This window comes from Miniopterus schreibersii (assembly GCF_964146895.1).
Source record: "Miniopterus schreibersii genome assembly, chromosome: X".
NCBI lineage: Eukaryota > Metazoa > Chordata > Mammalia > Chiroptera > Miniopteridae > Miniopterus > Miniopterus schreibersii.
Genome location: NC_138104.1, coordinates 8,598,914 through 8,614,781, shown reverse-complemented (window position 1 = coordinate 8,614,781; position 15,868 = coordinate 8,598,914).

The window sequence follows — 15,868 nt, the reverse complement described above, 5'->3', positions numbered from 1 at the left end:
AGAAGCCCTAGGTAGGTTTTAATAATGATAACAACAATAAGAATCACCAAGAATCGCATTTGTTTTGGTACTCTGGGATCTTGGCAAGAGAAGAGCACACTCATTGCTGATCTCCTGCCTGGCCTCTTGGGGAAATACAAGAGCTGAAAATTATATTTTAGAGCAGCATGAAGGATCTGAAGGAAGCTAGCCTCGAAGCCAAATTTGCTCCCAGGAAAATGATTTATTTGTCACTAAAATGGGCTTGAAAGGGAATGTCCTCTAAAAATAACCCAGGAAAAGAAATTAATTAGTTTAGAGAAATCATACATGTCACAGAATAAATGAAAATTAATTTTTGATTAAAGAAAGTCAGACTAGAGGCTAATAAAACCCTTAACTGGGCTTTACAGAAAAACCTGGAGAAGGACTTACATGTTATGTATATATTTTCAAGATCCACACTTCACCAAGTGGCATTAGGATGCAGAAAGCTACATTAGCCAGTGGGAAAGTGAAATGAACTTGGTAATGGGGATGCAGATTGGTGAAGCCACTGTGGAAAGCAGTATGGAGTTACCTCAAAAAATTAAAAATGGATCTGCCTTATGATCCAGCCATTTCATTTCTGGGAATATATCAGAAGAAACCTGAAACACTAATTCTGAAGAATTTATGCACCCCTATGTTTATTGCAGTGTTATTTACAGTAGCCAAGATTTGGAAGCAGCCCAAGTGCTTATCAGTAGATGAGTGGATAAAAAAGCTGTGGTACATTTACACCATAGAATACTATGCAGCTGTAAAAAAGCAGGATCTCTTACCTTTTGAGACAGGATGAAGGGACCGGGAGAATATTATGCTAAGTGAAATAAGTCAGTCAGAGAAAAACAAGTACCATATAATTTCACTCATATTTGGAATCTAATAAACAAAATAAACTATCAAATAAAATAGAAACAGACTCATAGATATAGATTCAGACAACAGACTGACAGGTGTCAGTGGGGAAGGGCATTGGGAGGGCTGAGTGAAAATAGCAGTGAGATTAAGCAAAAAATAAAAAATAAAAAAACTTATAAACACAGACAATAGTTTGGTGATTACCAGAAGGAAAGGGGTAGGGGAGGTAGAAGAGGGTATAGGGGAAATAAATGGTAATGGAAGGAGACTTGACTTGGGATGGTGAACACGCAATACAATATACAGATGATGTATTATAGAATTGTATACCTGAAACCTATATAATTTTTTAAACCAATGTCACTTCAATAAATTCAATAAAAAATTTTTAAAAGACATTTTGAACATTTATCTTCACTGAAGAAAGTTGCCTTAGTGGGTTTTGTCTTGTGGAAGATTTACTTGAAACAGAAGACAATATCCAAACCCCTAATGAGGAGACAAAATGCAGTTGGGAGGGCTAAATGAAGGGTTAGAAATGTAACAAGATGGTCAAGGGGAGAGCAACATGTAAAGGATGTCATCTCCAGTGCTCTACATAGTAATAAGGTATGGCTGGACTTGGTAATGTCTCTTGAAAGCTAACTCTAAAATGTTTAGCAAGCTAATAGCTCTTGTACTGAAAATCTGTTAGTGTCTGGCTCTTTACTAGACACTTTACATGCCTCTTCTCAATTAACTTTCCCAGCAATCCCTTGAGGTAGTTACTTCTGTACTTATTTGACAGATGAGTAAATTGGCATTCAGAGTTACAGCCACACAGCTAGGAAATAGTGGAGCTGGGACTTGAACCCAAAATCTGTCTAACTCCACAGCTTGAAACAACTCTGTTGCTCTAATGATACTCACCCAGCTCAAGGGTGGCTGGGCATGAGCTGGAGAGTATGGGGCATCCTGTCCCAAAATGGAGTATCAAGAGACTTAGATAAGCATCATCCTAAGCCAGAGAGCTGGGCAAAGAGGGATCATAGTGTGTGTGTGTGTGTGTGTGTGTGTGTGTGTGTGTGTGTGTGTGTGTACGCCCAGGCTCATGCACATATTCTGAGGACCCAGAGCCTGAATTTTAGTAAAGAGGGAAGCAGAGACCCAAACACTGCTGATTGGACAATTCAATGGATACGTAACGTTGGAGCATCACCCACATTTGTCTGATACTGTTATTTTTTGTAAGTGTGAGAAGCAACTTTGTCAGGTTTACTAAGCAATAACTTCCAGAATGCTTCTTCATTTAAAGAAATTCCCCAGCATGCCCAACAACAATAATATTTGGTCTAGGGCTTTTCAGTTTACCAAATACTTTCACAAACACTGACTGTACCTTAACAACTTGGCAAAGCAACTGTTATTGCCTTCACCTTATATGTGAGGAGGAAATAGTCTCTGGGGCCTGAAGGAACTTGACCAAGGGCCCACAGCTTGCATGGAGTTGCCACCACTGACCATTCCCTTAATCTCCCCAAGTACACATGTCAACACAAGGTAATGCCCAAGGCACTTCACAAGGGATCTAACACTGAGTAGGTGCTCAAGAGATGTTAGCTACCCTTTACTTGACAACTTATAACTAAAAAATATTGTTTTCTTTCTACTAACTACATCCTACCAGAAACCCCAATATCTTCACCAGAAACTGGTCCATGTTCTCAGAGAACTTGCCATTCATGTAAGGAAATACAGTGACCATGAGTGAGCATGAGGCTAGTCAATGACTGACTGATCTGCTGCACTGGCTGTAATGTAGTGATAGCTTAGAGGACAGTCCACAGTTGGCTGGAATGGTCAGAGGTTTCCCAGCAAACTTCAGAGGGATCTGGAAAAGCCAGTCAATAAACTGCCCCCCTCTTTTTTGTCTTGGAACTTTTGTTGACAGTACACCCAGACCCTTGCTTGTCGATGAGGTTGTATAACAAGTGGCCTAGCTTTCCCAAAGTACAAATCCCACCCTCAATTTGCAGGGCCAAGAGCATGACATTTCAGGCTCTTTTATCAAGAGAACAGTGTGTGGCTTCACAAGGGCAGTATAGTCTGTGTCAATATCCACAACAGGGTTGGAGAACAAGTAGATGATTTTTTAGACCAAGTCAATAAGCAAGCTGCTTTTGGTAGGGAGAAGAGAGCAGGACACTGTTGAAGTAAAAGAAAAGACACTGCATTTCTCCATAAATGTTTCCATAGTTCCAGATGGTAGCAAATCAAAGCAGAAACTGACATTTGTTGTTCCAGAGTTGTCTGGAAGAGATCCAGATAATGGATTACCAAATGAACAATTTTGAGCCCTCTTATCAAGGGCAAACTTTATGCCAGCTGAGATGCTGAGATGCTGGGGCAATAGCAAACTCACAACAATGACAACAGTAATTTGCCAAAATGATGCAACTCCAGAATGCTGGACAGACAAGTTCCTTTGCTGGTTGCAATCTGGAAATATGGCTAGATGGTATTGCCATCTCCATTAGATACTCATGCTATGACACTTTAAACAGACATTTGATGTTGGATATCAACTGAAAATTTTTTTTATTGAGGTAACATTGGTTTTTAACATTATATACATTTCAGGTGGAAAACATTATAATTTGATATCTGTATACACTAGAGCATGCTCACCACCAAAGTCTAGTTTCCACGTCACCATACTTTTAACTCCCTTTACCCATTTCACCCTCCCTGCACCCCTATTCCCCTCTGGTAACCCACCAATCTGCTGTCTGTAAGTGTGAGTTTGTTTTGTTTTTCTTTGTGTGTTTTTTTTCTGTATTTGTTTTGTTTTATTCCACATGAGTGAAATCATACAGTTTTTGTCATTTTCCACCTGACATATTTCACATAGCATAATACCCTCAAGGTCCATCCATGCTGTCCCAAATGGCAATATTTCATCTTTTTTATGGCTGAGTACTAAATTTTTTATTCAACACTAACTTCATCAAAAAACAGATACCTGATACAGCCAGATTTCATCAAATGAGGGAGACTTACCACTACATAGAAAATTCACTATAAAGACGTTATTCTATTCTCCAAGCCTCCTTTATACTCTGTTCTACACTAGAGTTTGTAGCCTAATACTCTAATTCAAACAGAAAGAGATTCAGGTTGAATTGTGCTCCCCCAGTCTTCCCCAAACTAATCTTAAATGACAAGGCAGGAGTCTCCCTTAGGAGTATTTACAGACCATTCTTCATGTAAAAGAACATAGGAACTCCCCCAAAGCCAAAGAAATAAAATGCTCTAAGCAGGTCCTTTTCCTGCCCTTCCTGTCTCAGAAGTGTGTTGCAAAAGCTCTTGGTCAACACTGCAGGCTGCTCTTTTATCTGCATAACCTGAGTGCCTTTGCCACAGGTCAGATGTCAGGCTCACTCGCCAGTATTCAGGCTTGAGTCAACTGCCTCCATTCTGAGTCTTTTGCAATTCGATGGATGGCTTGGCCCTTATGTCTTCAGGGTTGGAATCTCCTGGGCAGGGATTGGATTCCACTTTCCATGTCTACAGTGCTTGTACCAAAGTTATTAATAATATTCCATACAAGAGGATCATATTGAGAGCAAGCTGGAATCTACATCATAGAGCTTGCAGCCTAAAACTAGGCTGAGCCAAGCCCCCCAGGAGGACATCCTGTCACCCTAAGCCACCTCTAGGGAACTTTGAGATGTATCCAAGTCAGTCCTGTCTAGGACACAGCATCTTCTTTTCTATGTCAGCCCATTTCTTTCAGACTTCCCACCCACACCTGGAAGTATGTTTCAATGCCCAAAGGGGAAGAAAGAAATCTGAGGAACACCTCAGGTGTTACCTCTGACAAGGTGTTAGGGATTCAGAGGATTCCCTTCCCTAAAATGCAGTTTAAAATGAATGAATGAATCACAACACAATAGTGTAATAACTATGTATGGTCCCAGATGGGTACTAGACTTGTCAGGGGGATCACTTCATAAGTTATATAAATGTCTAACCACTATGCTGTACACCTGAAACTAGTATGGTATTGAATGCCAACCGTTATTGAAAAATTAAAATTAAAATTGAAAAGATTTGCAAGAGAAAGGGGGGAAAGTCACTTAAATTATAGATAAATAAATAAAGTGGGAATGATTGTGACTTATACCAGCCTAAGAATCAATAAGACCATTGGAGGAGCAGGCAACTGTAGTGGAAAGAGCACACTCTCTGGAATCAGACCAGGATTTGGATCTCAGTCCTACTCTTTACTAGCTGTGTGGCATTGGGAAAGTACATAGACCTCTAGAGCCTCAGTTTCTTCCTTGGTATAATGGAAATAATTATAATCAACTATTTTGTAAGAAATTTTTTAAAAATTAGGGAGATAATGTATGTAACACACCTTTTATAGGACCTGGCAGAGAATGGGTATCCAATGAATGGCAGTGATTGTTACTGAACAAAACAGGAGAGATGGCTAGGTCCTTCGTAGTGTCTTTCAAATCATGGTTGAATATCTACATGAATTACTCTTCTTAGATAAGTCATTGGATATATACATATGGTTTACTATTTCTTCTACCTTCATGTTTTTAATTACCCAATTAATTCACCACTGAAAACTCTGTAATATTTCAATTATCATAGAAACAATAATACTCTTAACCCCCATACAATTTTATTCCCTTTCCCTGGGGTAATCACTCTTTTCAGTTTGCTTTGTAGATTGGGGGTATTTTTGTAAACAAGTGCACCTAAAAATATACATATAAAAATAGATAGTATTGGTTTGTGTGTGTTTTCAAAAAACAAAGTGTTTGTTTTGTATGTATGTTTTAATATTTTATTGAAATACAATATGCATGTGAACATGAGATAAGTGTACAGCTTGATGAAGTTTTAAACTGAACACACATGTAATCAGCACTCATCAAGAAATACTACCATCACCCCAAAAGCCTCTTTTCTGCCCCTTTCCAACTGATAAACCCCCAATGGTGGCCTCTATTCTTTTTTATCCTTAACAAGGATATTTATTTTATTTTATTTTTTATTGATTTGAGAGAGGGAGAGAAAGAGAGAAACATCAATGTGAGAGAGAAGCATTGATCTGTTGGCTCTTGTAAGCTCCCCGACTGGGGATCGAACCTGCAACCTTTTAGTGTACGGGATGATGCTCCAACCAACCCAGACACCCAGCCAGGGCCAGTGTTCACTATTCTAACTTACATCAGCATAAATTAGTTTTGGCTGCTTTTATACTTTATATAAATTGAATCATACAGTATATTAGTTTTATGTTGCTGTTTAACAAATTACCACAAACTCCACAGCTTAAAACACATCTGTCATCCCAGAGTTTCTATGGGTCAAAAATCCAGGCCCAGTGTAGCTGGATTCTCTACTCTGAAAACTCCTTTACAGGGCTGAAATCAAGCTGTCGGCCAGGGCTGGACTCTCATCGAGAGCTTAGGTCCTCTTCCAAGCTCACTGGTTGTTGAAAGAAATCATTTCATTGTACTTTTAGAACTGAGGTCCCGTTTTCTTGCTGGCTGTCAACCGGGGGTCATTCTCAGCAACTACAGGCCATTCACATTTCTTGTCACAAGGCTTCCTCTATGTTAAAGCCGGCAACAGAGAACTCTCATGTTTACCTCCCGTGTGATTCAACTCTCTGGTTTCCTCTTCTGCAAGTGGGCAGAGAACAGGCTCTGCTTTAAAAGAGCTCATTTGATTAGGTCAAGCCTACCTGGATAATCTCCCTATCTTAAGGTTCACTGATTTGGGACTTTAACTGAATCTGCAAAATTCCTTTATAGCAGAACCCAGCTTAGTGTTTGACTGAATAACTAGGAAGGTATATGTACACCAGGCTCCAGGAATCTCAGAGGGCCATCTTAGAATCCTGCCTACCACATGCAGTATTTACTCTTCCATGTGTTTTTTTCACTCAATATGTTTGTGAGATTCATCCATATTGTAGGAACATGTCTTCTGGTGAACATGTACACATATGGAAATAGACATTTTTGTTACAAAACACTAAGATTTTGGAGTTCTTTGTTATCAAAATAACCCAGCCCATCCTCGACAGATACAGAAATTTGGAACTAGAATTGCTAGTCAAAGGCAATAAATACCCTCATATTCCCCTCCAAGAAGGCAGTACCATGAATATTGTACAAGAGTACCCTGTTTGTCACATCCTTACCAACACATATTATGATAGAAGTCTGTGTGTATGTATAAATTTTGGCCAGCCAGGGCTTTATTTTGTACAATTATATAATAAGGATTTTACCCTGTGTGAAGATCCAGGAAAGCATGCCTAATCCCACTGCCTGCCTGAACCACTGATATTACCACCAAGTACTATAGATGATCCTTACTGTGCCCTATTTCTTTCATGAGACATATCATTCCCAAATATTCCCTGTATTTACTAATTTATGATGCTTATTGTTTGCTATCTATCTCCACCCACTAAGATATAAGCTTCTGCATAGCACGGATCTTTGTTGGTTTATTGCTATAACCCAAGGGTCTAAAAGAGTGCTTGACACATAGCAGGTGTTTAAAAATATTTGTCAAATGAAGAAATAAATATTAACCCAATATATGAACTTTAGATTGTAATATTAATTATATTAAATTATTTTTGCAGTTCTGTGATATTTTCTAAATCACACAATTAAGATACTGTCCAAAATAAGTGTTTTCTGAATTTAAATGTAGGAAGAGACTTAATTATGCTTTTAAATCCTTTGAAACTCCTTTGCCCTGCTTTCTCTACCTCAATATTTATTTTACATGGTTGTATTAGAGAATTTTAAATAATACCCTAAATTCTTTTTGGATCTGCCTATAAAATTAAGAATGTTGCAGAAAACCAGAGATTTAGAGATGTTCTTCATAGAGCATTGCACCATACCAAACAGTAAGCATTTATCCCTGCACATTCCATCTTGAAATATCTTTCCTCTCACTGCTACTAATTAATGTGCTGTTCCTCCTTCAAGATTAATTAGTTAGGGTCTAGAGCAAAGCTCTCAACAAGAACATTCTGGGACAATAAAAATATTCATTTGTACTCTCTGATACCACGGCCTTTTGTTGCCTGTGGCTAGTGAGCACCTGAAATGTGGTTAGTGTGACTGATGAATTAAATTTTAATCCAACTTAATTACAAGTCACTTTTATTCTATTTTATTTTAAGTAAGTTAAATTTAGATGGTCACCTGTGACTAGTAGCTAACATATTGAACAGCATACCTCTAGAGGAAAGAGATGAAAGAGTGAAATACATTTTTGATCCTTTGATTGTGGCAGCTAGAGGGATCCTGAGACTCAGGTGAGAGAAGAAGGTGCCAGGTCCATTTCTTTACAACCTCTTCTCCCAAGTGATGGAGAAGAAGGAATAAAGTGTTCTTAACTTCTTCTCTCAGGTGGGGAGCTTGGGCTGGGGGACAAAAATACTCATGCTCTTGCACTGGACATCACCTTGATTTGTTTCTTCACGTGGTCATTGGATTAGGCTATGACTACACTGGCCCACCGACTCAAGTTGGAACTCTGGATGTGAAATGGGGATTTTGGAGACATGGGTTTCACATTTCACACACAATTCCCCTGCTTATACTATGCTTTGTGCAGCTCACCCTGGGGGCACATGCAGAGAGGTACTCTGTTTACCTGCTGGAGAATTGGACATTTCAGAGTTGGTGGTAATTACTGAAGCAGGTAATGGAGCATATGGAGGTGAAGTCTAGATAGGTTATTTAATAATAAAATAATAAAAGAAACAGACTCAAGTTTTCAAAAAAGCAAAGAAAAATAATATTACCTACTTTGAGTTACTTCTTGGAGCAGAGAATATCTGGCTCTACTGCACTGTTATGAAATTAATTTGAAGTTGAGAAACTGTAATATATTACAGCTATCAGTCTCTCTGGACGATTTTACAATCAACATGTAGGATATGAAAAGGGAAAGATGCCAATAACATATTAATGTGGTATTCGGTGTTCAATCTTCTTTATGCAGCAGAATATTACAGCTGAGCAAAAAATGATCAAAAAGTTGGTTCTCTTTTATACAAAGAAACAAGAAGGAAACTTGAACTTTAAATTATACCATCTGTCACTTTCCATTGATTGAGTCTTGCTCATTACAAAAAATTCCAAGCTAGAATATCATTTTTGTCTTTTGAGCTCTTCAGAATGTATCACATTCAGCTGCCTTGGTTTCTTTCTTTTTCTTTTTCTTTCATTTGCTTTTTTTCCATATTGGTAGTTGCCAAAGAAGAATGGGACACTCTGCCCCATGGTGTTTCCCTTCTTATCTGGGTTCCTCTGTAAATAGATGTCCATGTATGTTAATACCTGAAGTTCACCTACTGACAAGACCAACCAAAGTCGAACATGCCCATTTTCTTTCTTTTGCATGCCATGTTGATTCAAGAAGGTGTGTTTCTTCTCTTGGACAAAGGAGAGCCCATACCTAGCTCTACCACAAAGTAGCTGTATGATCTTAGGGGAGTCAATGTCCCTGATTCTCAGCTTCCACAATTGTTGAAAATAAAATACAAATGAAAGGGCCTGGATGGCTAAGTGAACTTACTTTATGCCTTTTGAATGGTTCTCACTAATTCCTTACTTCTTACTTAGTTTCCTTTCTCTCCCAGCATCCCATGGCTCTGCTCAGTGAGATATTTCAACCTTCTTCAACAATTAATCCTGATGTGATGTGGACATTCTTAGTAACTGGAAGATAGCAGGCACTCAATAAACATTAGGTCATTCCTCCCTCCCTTCTATTCTCAGCAAGGCAGCTAGACCTCGATATCAAACAGCAGCCCCTTGTTCTTACCCCTGCCTTCTGTTGCCACGGATAAAATGAACACACAAAGCAGGAAGCACTCATAATTACAACATGCTTACAATGATAAACCAGGTCAAAATGGACCCTGTGAAAATTTGGAAGTCAGAAGTTTATGTTCATTTGCCTCACTTCACTCCCCACACCCACACCCTCATGGATCTACTGCACCTTCTCATGGGCTCAGTACCTTTTTCCCTTCTCTCGTCTTCCCAAAACCCATGCTCAGATCCTTCATTCAGACTACAGTGTAGATGAGTGATAATCCTTGCTCCATGTACATTTGCACACAGTTCAGAATCTTCAGTTAAAACTGATTATTCTCTGAGTATAAAATTACAGGCATTGAGTAGTGAGCTAATATCCTCCATTCCAAAGACCTTTTCTGAAGTTTCAAAAATAAAGCCATATAATTACATGCCTACAGGGGTGAGCCAACACCACAATGCCTTCTTGAGCCATGGGCATGGTCAACTATTTTCTCAATGGAGACTGCCCAAGACAGGAAAGAAATCCTCCTAGGTCCATGTCCGTTTGAACAAGTGGAGGTGGCAGAGAGCAGTTTGCCACAGCCACAGAAGCAGAATAACTGTGGCAGAATAAGATACTGCAGTTTGAAGAGAGATTTCGGTGAGAAAGCAGGTACAAAATTAATCTAGGTTCTCAGAGAAAGTAAAAGTGAGGCCATTCAGTCATTAAGGTTTCCTGTTCTCTTGGATGTATAGATCTGGGACTGCCTTCTCACTCAAGAAGGTGCCTGGGCCTGGCTTCAGAGTGACTCATGTTTGTATTGGTTCTAAACAATTCCAAAATAGCCTTGGGCTCTGGAGTTCATTAAGGATCTACATATAAGATTTGAGGGTTCTGCTGTTACTTTCTACCTCCATCCACTAGCTAACATATTGAGATATTCTTAAATGCTAAGGACTTTGTGTCCCTTATCTAAATATGGTCTCACAACAATAAACACGTACTCTTATTATCCCCATTTTATAAATAATAAAACTGAGTTAAACTACTTGTCCAGCTTCACAGAGCCAGCCAGTTATAGAGCTGGGGTGGCCATCCAGCGAACTCTGAGCCTGAAGTGTGGGTAGCCAACATTTTCTATACTGATGATCAGATGCATCCCAGACATTAGAGCTTTTAGAACAACATTTAAACATTGTTTTAGGTAGGAAAGTTGTTCAGAAGGTCAGTTTCAAGTTTGCTTTTCTGGTGGATAGTGAAGATTCCAGTTGTTGAGATCCTTGTCCAATATTTGTATAGGCAGGTGAGAAATCCACCTGCGATGCTTACCTTTATATTCCCTCAGTATTCCTTATACACATGACCCCCAGATAACTGCATAGCTTTGTGAATGCAGAAACATTTCTGCTCCTGAAATACATACAACTTGTTGCATTTAGTAAAAATAAGTTGTTTTCTACCATTTATTTTTATGTTCTCCAAGATTTTAGTTGATAAAGTATGTCTGTTAAAAGAGGAATTATGTTTTATAAAAAAAGCAGAGCCTCTAGTGGTGTGGGCAGCTTCCTCCCCACTTGATGACAGAGGTTTGGATCTATTGGGAGATTATGTGAAAGGGTAGCAATTATTCATGGGTTCGATACTTGCAGTAGTTGGCCTATAAAAATCAATTTCCTTAAGTAATTTTTAAAACATCTCATTTGTTAACTTTTTTAACAATCTCATAGAACATAAAACAGATATGATCACAAATCGCATACATTTTACAGAGATAGTCAGACACTGCCTCATATAAATAACAGGTTCTTGTGTGTTAATTTAGCTTGTCTTTATACAAAAAAAAAAAAAAAATCAGGTACCGTCCCTATTGTTCAACCTGCTGCCATCTGAGATATATGGGGCTTTTAACCAGCATTATAAATAAATTGGATCAAAGTTTCCTACAATAAAATGAAAAATAATTTAAAATTATGTGTTTCTCAACTTCCCTGCATTGGCACAACATTATGCTGATACCCATGAAATATTCAATGTGCTGGGTTTTGCTCTACTTCTCATATGAAACCACATTTGTAAAAGTTTCTTTTTTGGTATTTCTTACAGCTCCCTGGAACAGTGAGAACATCCAGTCATCAACTCTCTGTTATTTTAGCTCTAAGTTATACTTTTCCCAGCAGTAAAAGAAATTTCAATTAACATGATTTCCCTAAATGCTGCTGACCAATATGATGGTCTCACAATGACACATTCTGCTCTGGCATGCAAAATGGTAAAGTACAGGGGTGTTGCTTCCTGCAAAACAGCACATCCTCAAGGGAAGGCAGAAGAGGGGGAAAGAAAGGGAAGGGGAAGAGGAGGGGAAAAGAGGAGAGGAGGAAAAAGTGGAGGAGGAGGAAGAAGGAGGGAGAAAAAGAAGGAGGAAGTAGAGGATGTGAAGGAAGAAAAAAAGAAGAGGACATGGAGGGGTGTGGGAGAAAATTCTTGAGAGTTGAAACCAGCCCTGATACTGGACTTATTTGAAATGCAGAAGCAAATGAGCAATTAATTACCCAAAAGAAATTACATTTTCAACCAGAGATACTCAGTCTACTTCAGTAGCCAAGGCTTAGTAGTTTTCTCCATCAGTGGAAATGAGGGCTTACGAGCAGGTTGAGATTAGTTATGGAGAAATAAAGAAAGCTACATTTCTGCTGAAATGAGACAGATGAAATCACAAACCTTCTAGAAGGTGCCAACTCCCACAAAATGTCCAAGTAGCCTCAGAATATTTGCATATCCTTTGAGAAGTTCCTCTTAATCTATAGCTAACCTCCATGGAATAGTAATTTAATAATACATTATCACCTGTTACATGAAAAGAACTGCTCCATGGTCAAATTAATGTAGAGAAAAGCTGAGTTAGATAAAATAAAGTTGTACTTATAATGCCAGGGCTTCTTAGACTCTTCAGTGCTCATTGGCATTCTATATGTCCCGTAGAGGATATAGCACATTATAAAGAGTTTCCCAAACATACTTGTCACAAAAAGTCTATTGATATCTCATTGATCGAGTACTTCCTGAAGAGTTTGGGAAATGGCTCAATAATTTAAGGTGCTTTCTAGGGCATCTGGGCCAAGGATACAGAAGAGAAAAGATGAGGGCCCCTAAAAGATGGGGAGGGGAATTCCAAAGACAAGCTTTTTTTTTTCTTCTTAAGTTTGTCTTGATTGGCCTTGGACTGGTCATGGTAAGAACCCAATTCTTGGCTTCTCTGAGAGTAGTGGACAAAGCTCTGGGCCCCACCTAAGTACAGCCTCTTTCCAAGACTCCTCAGCAGGTCTACCTATGAACAAGGATTATGCTGAGTCTAGCCCAACACATCTAGGATGAATTCAAAGGGCGAACAGCTAGGATCTCCAAACCACCAGGGGACCACAGTCATTTGCATGGTGCCTAAGGACTGCAGCCTGAATTTGTTGTAGCTTCTAGGCACAATGATTGATGGGACTGGGGAAGGAGAGAAACAGAGCCAATGAAAATGGCAGTCCTGGTCGTTGTTCAGTGGTTGGAGCATCATCCCATAAACCAAAAGGTCATGGGTTTGACTCCCAGTCAGGGCACATACCTAGGTTGTGGGTTCCATCTCCGGTCAGGAAGCTTGTAAAAGGCAACAGATCAATGTTTCTCTCTCGCATCGATCTTTCTCTCTCTCTCTCCCTTCTTCTGTCTTTAATATCAATGAAAATATATCTTCAGATGAGGATTAAGAAAGAAAGAAGAAAGAAAAGAAAGAAAGAAAGAAAGAAAGAAAGAAAGAAAGAAAGAAAGAAAGAAAGAAAGAAAGAAAGAAAGAAAGAAGAAAGAAAGAAAGAAAGAAAGAAGAAGGGAGGGAGGGAGGGAGGGAGGGAGGGAAGGGAAGGGAAGGGAAGGGAAGGGAAGGGAAGGGAAGGAAAGGAAAGGAAAGGAAAGGAAAGGAAAGGAAAGGAAAGGAAAGGAAAGGAAAGGAAAGGAAAGGAAAGGAAAGGAAAGGAAAGGAAAGGAAAGGAGGGGAGAAAGAAAGAAAGAAAGAAAGAAAGAAAGAAAGAAAGAAAGAAAGAAAGAAAGAAAGAAAGAAAGAAAGAAAGAAAGAAAGAAAGAAAAGAGAGAAGGGAAGGGAAGGGAAGGGAAGGGAAGGGAAGGGAAGGGAAGGGAAGGGAAGGGAAGGGAAGGGAAGGGAAGGGAAGGGAAGGGAAGGGAAGGGAAGGGAAGGGAAGGGAAGGGAAGGGAAGGGAAGGGAAGGGAAGGGAAGGGAAGGGAAGGGAAGGGAAGGGAAGGGAAGGGAAGGGAAGGGAAGGAAGGAAGGAAGGAAGGAAGGAAGGAAGGAAGGAAGGAAGGAAGGAAGGAAGGAAGGAAGAAGAGGAAAAAGAAAGAAAGAAGAAAGAAAGAAAGAAAGAAAGAAAGAAAGAAAGAAAGAAAGAAAGAAAGAAAGAAAGAAAGAAGAGAGGAAGGAGGAAAGGAAGGAAGGAAGAAAGAAAGAAGAGGAAGGAAGGAAGGAAGGAAGGAAGGAAGGAAGGAAGGAAGGAAGGAAGGAAGGAAGGAAGGAAGAAGGGAGGGACAAAGAAAAGATTTGTCAATTCTGCAGTTAAGGGACATGGTTGTTGGACTATTTCATTTTACTTTTACCATAAGAATGGTGACCACATTCAAGAATTTTAACAGAGATAGATCTTGGCTGAGAGTTAAAAAACAAAACAAAACACAGAAGAGTCCTGCCACTTCACACTTTCATGTCTTTAAATCACCCACATATTATCCAGAAAGTGACATATCCTCCAAAGCCCTTTAATTGTGCCATTTCATGAATTTGGAATCTCAAGCTTTCCTGGAACAGCTAAGTTTCTCTAAAGGATGGGAAATTTAGTAATGGAGTGTTAGGTTAGCGAAATGTAATCTTTCTGCCCTACTTCTGATGCTCTGATGTTTTCCATGCAATTGTCTTTGACATTTCATTGAAACCACCATGTTTTTTACTAAACAACCCATTTGAGCCCTTAGTAGTCACTTAAGACCTACTTCATTGCCATCTGGCGCTCATATGCAGCCAAGAGTATGTAGTAAATGTATGGTTCAGCTCCATGTGCTGCAGTCATCTATTGATCTTCTAGTTCTTAGGGAAATGGTATCTTATTATATTTTTAAGTTCTATCTCCTAATGAAGGTTCTTTGGCTTCCCATGGTTTCATAGCTGTGAAATCAATTATGACTTCAATAGCACTGACTATATACTGTATTTGTGAAAAGAAAATTGAAGAATTATTACCCAATGGATGAGAAATGGATTTAACATTTAAAAATAGAAAATGTTTCTCCATCTCTCTTCTAAATGATGTCTGATATTGACATTAGAATTTATGTAATTCATCCAATTGTGGGGACCATTGTGTATTAATTCTTAATAGCAGTGAAACCTGTTACAATGGGGAATGATATTCCTTCAAAAGGTTTCATTCCAGCCTTCCTCTAGGTCCATCATATCAATTTCATAACAATTAACTTATTTTGCTGGAATTCTATTGCAGGAAAACTTGAGGAAAACATAATTAGGCACCTACAATTAAAGTTGAAATGAATGGGACAATAGACCTTAGTCCAAAGGCTTGCATTCATTCAGGAAAGGCTTAATGGACAAGATTAATAAAAGCCAAATCTTGCCTTAATTTTCCTAAAGCACTTTTGATAAAGAAACAAAATGTAGGGTTTAAGGTTTGGGAAAACCTTCACAGAAAATGATAATCTGTCTACCTGTAATGAGACTAGAGGAAAATGTCATTCTACCTCAGTTTTCCCCCAGTGTTGGTGTTGGGAGGCTGAAGACAAAGGAATTCAAAATTTCTACAGATGGAAGTGAGTACGTGTTTAGGAGCTATCTCTCCATGAAAAAGAACTTGGCAGCAGGATCTGATCCCATCAGGTCAATCAGAAGACAGAGAATGGGGGGGCCATGCTCACATGAGCTCACCAACTTGTGTCTGCAGCAGGAGGAAATAGTAACAGCTTCCCAGAGAGCTCTGTGGGTTGTTGCTAAGGTGCTCTTTCTTGCTCTGGATACAAGATTGACAAGGATCACCTTGCCAAGATGAAAACAGCATTGCAGGTGATGGGAACATGCGAAGGGAAG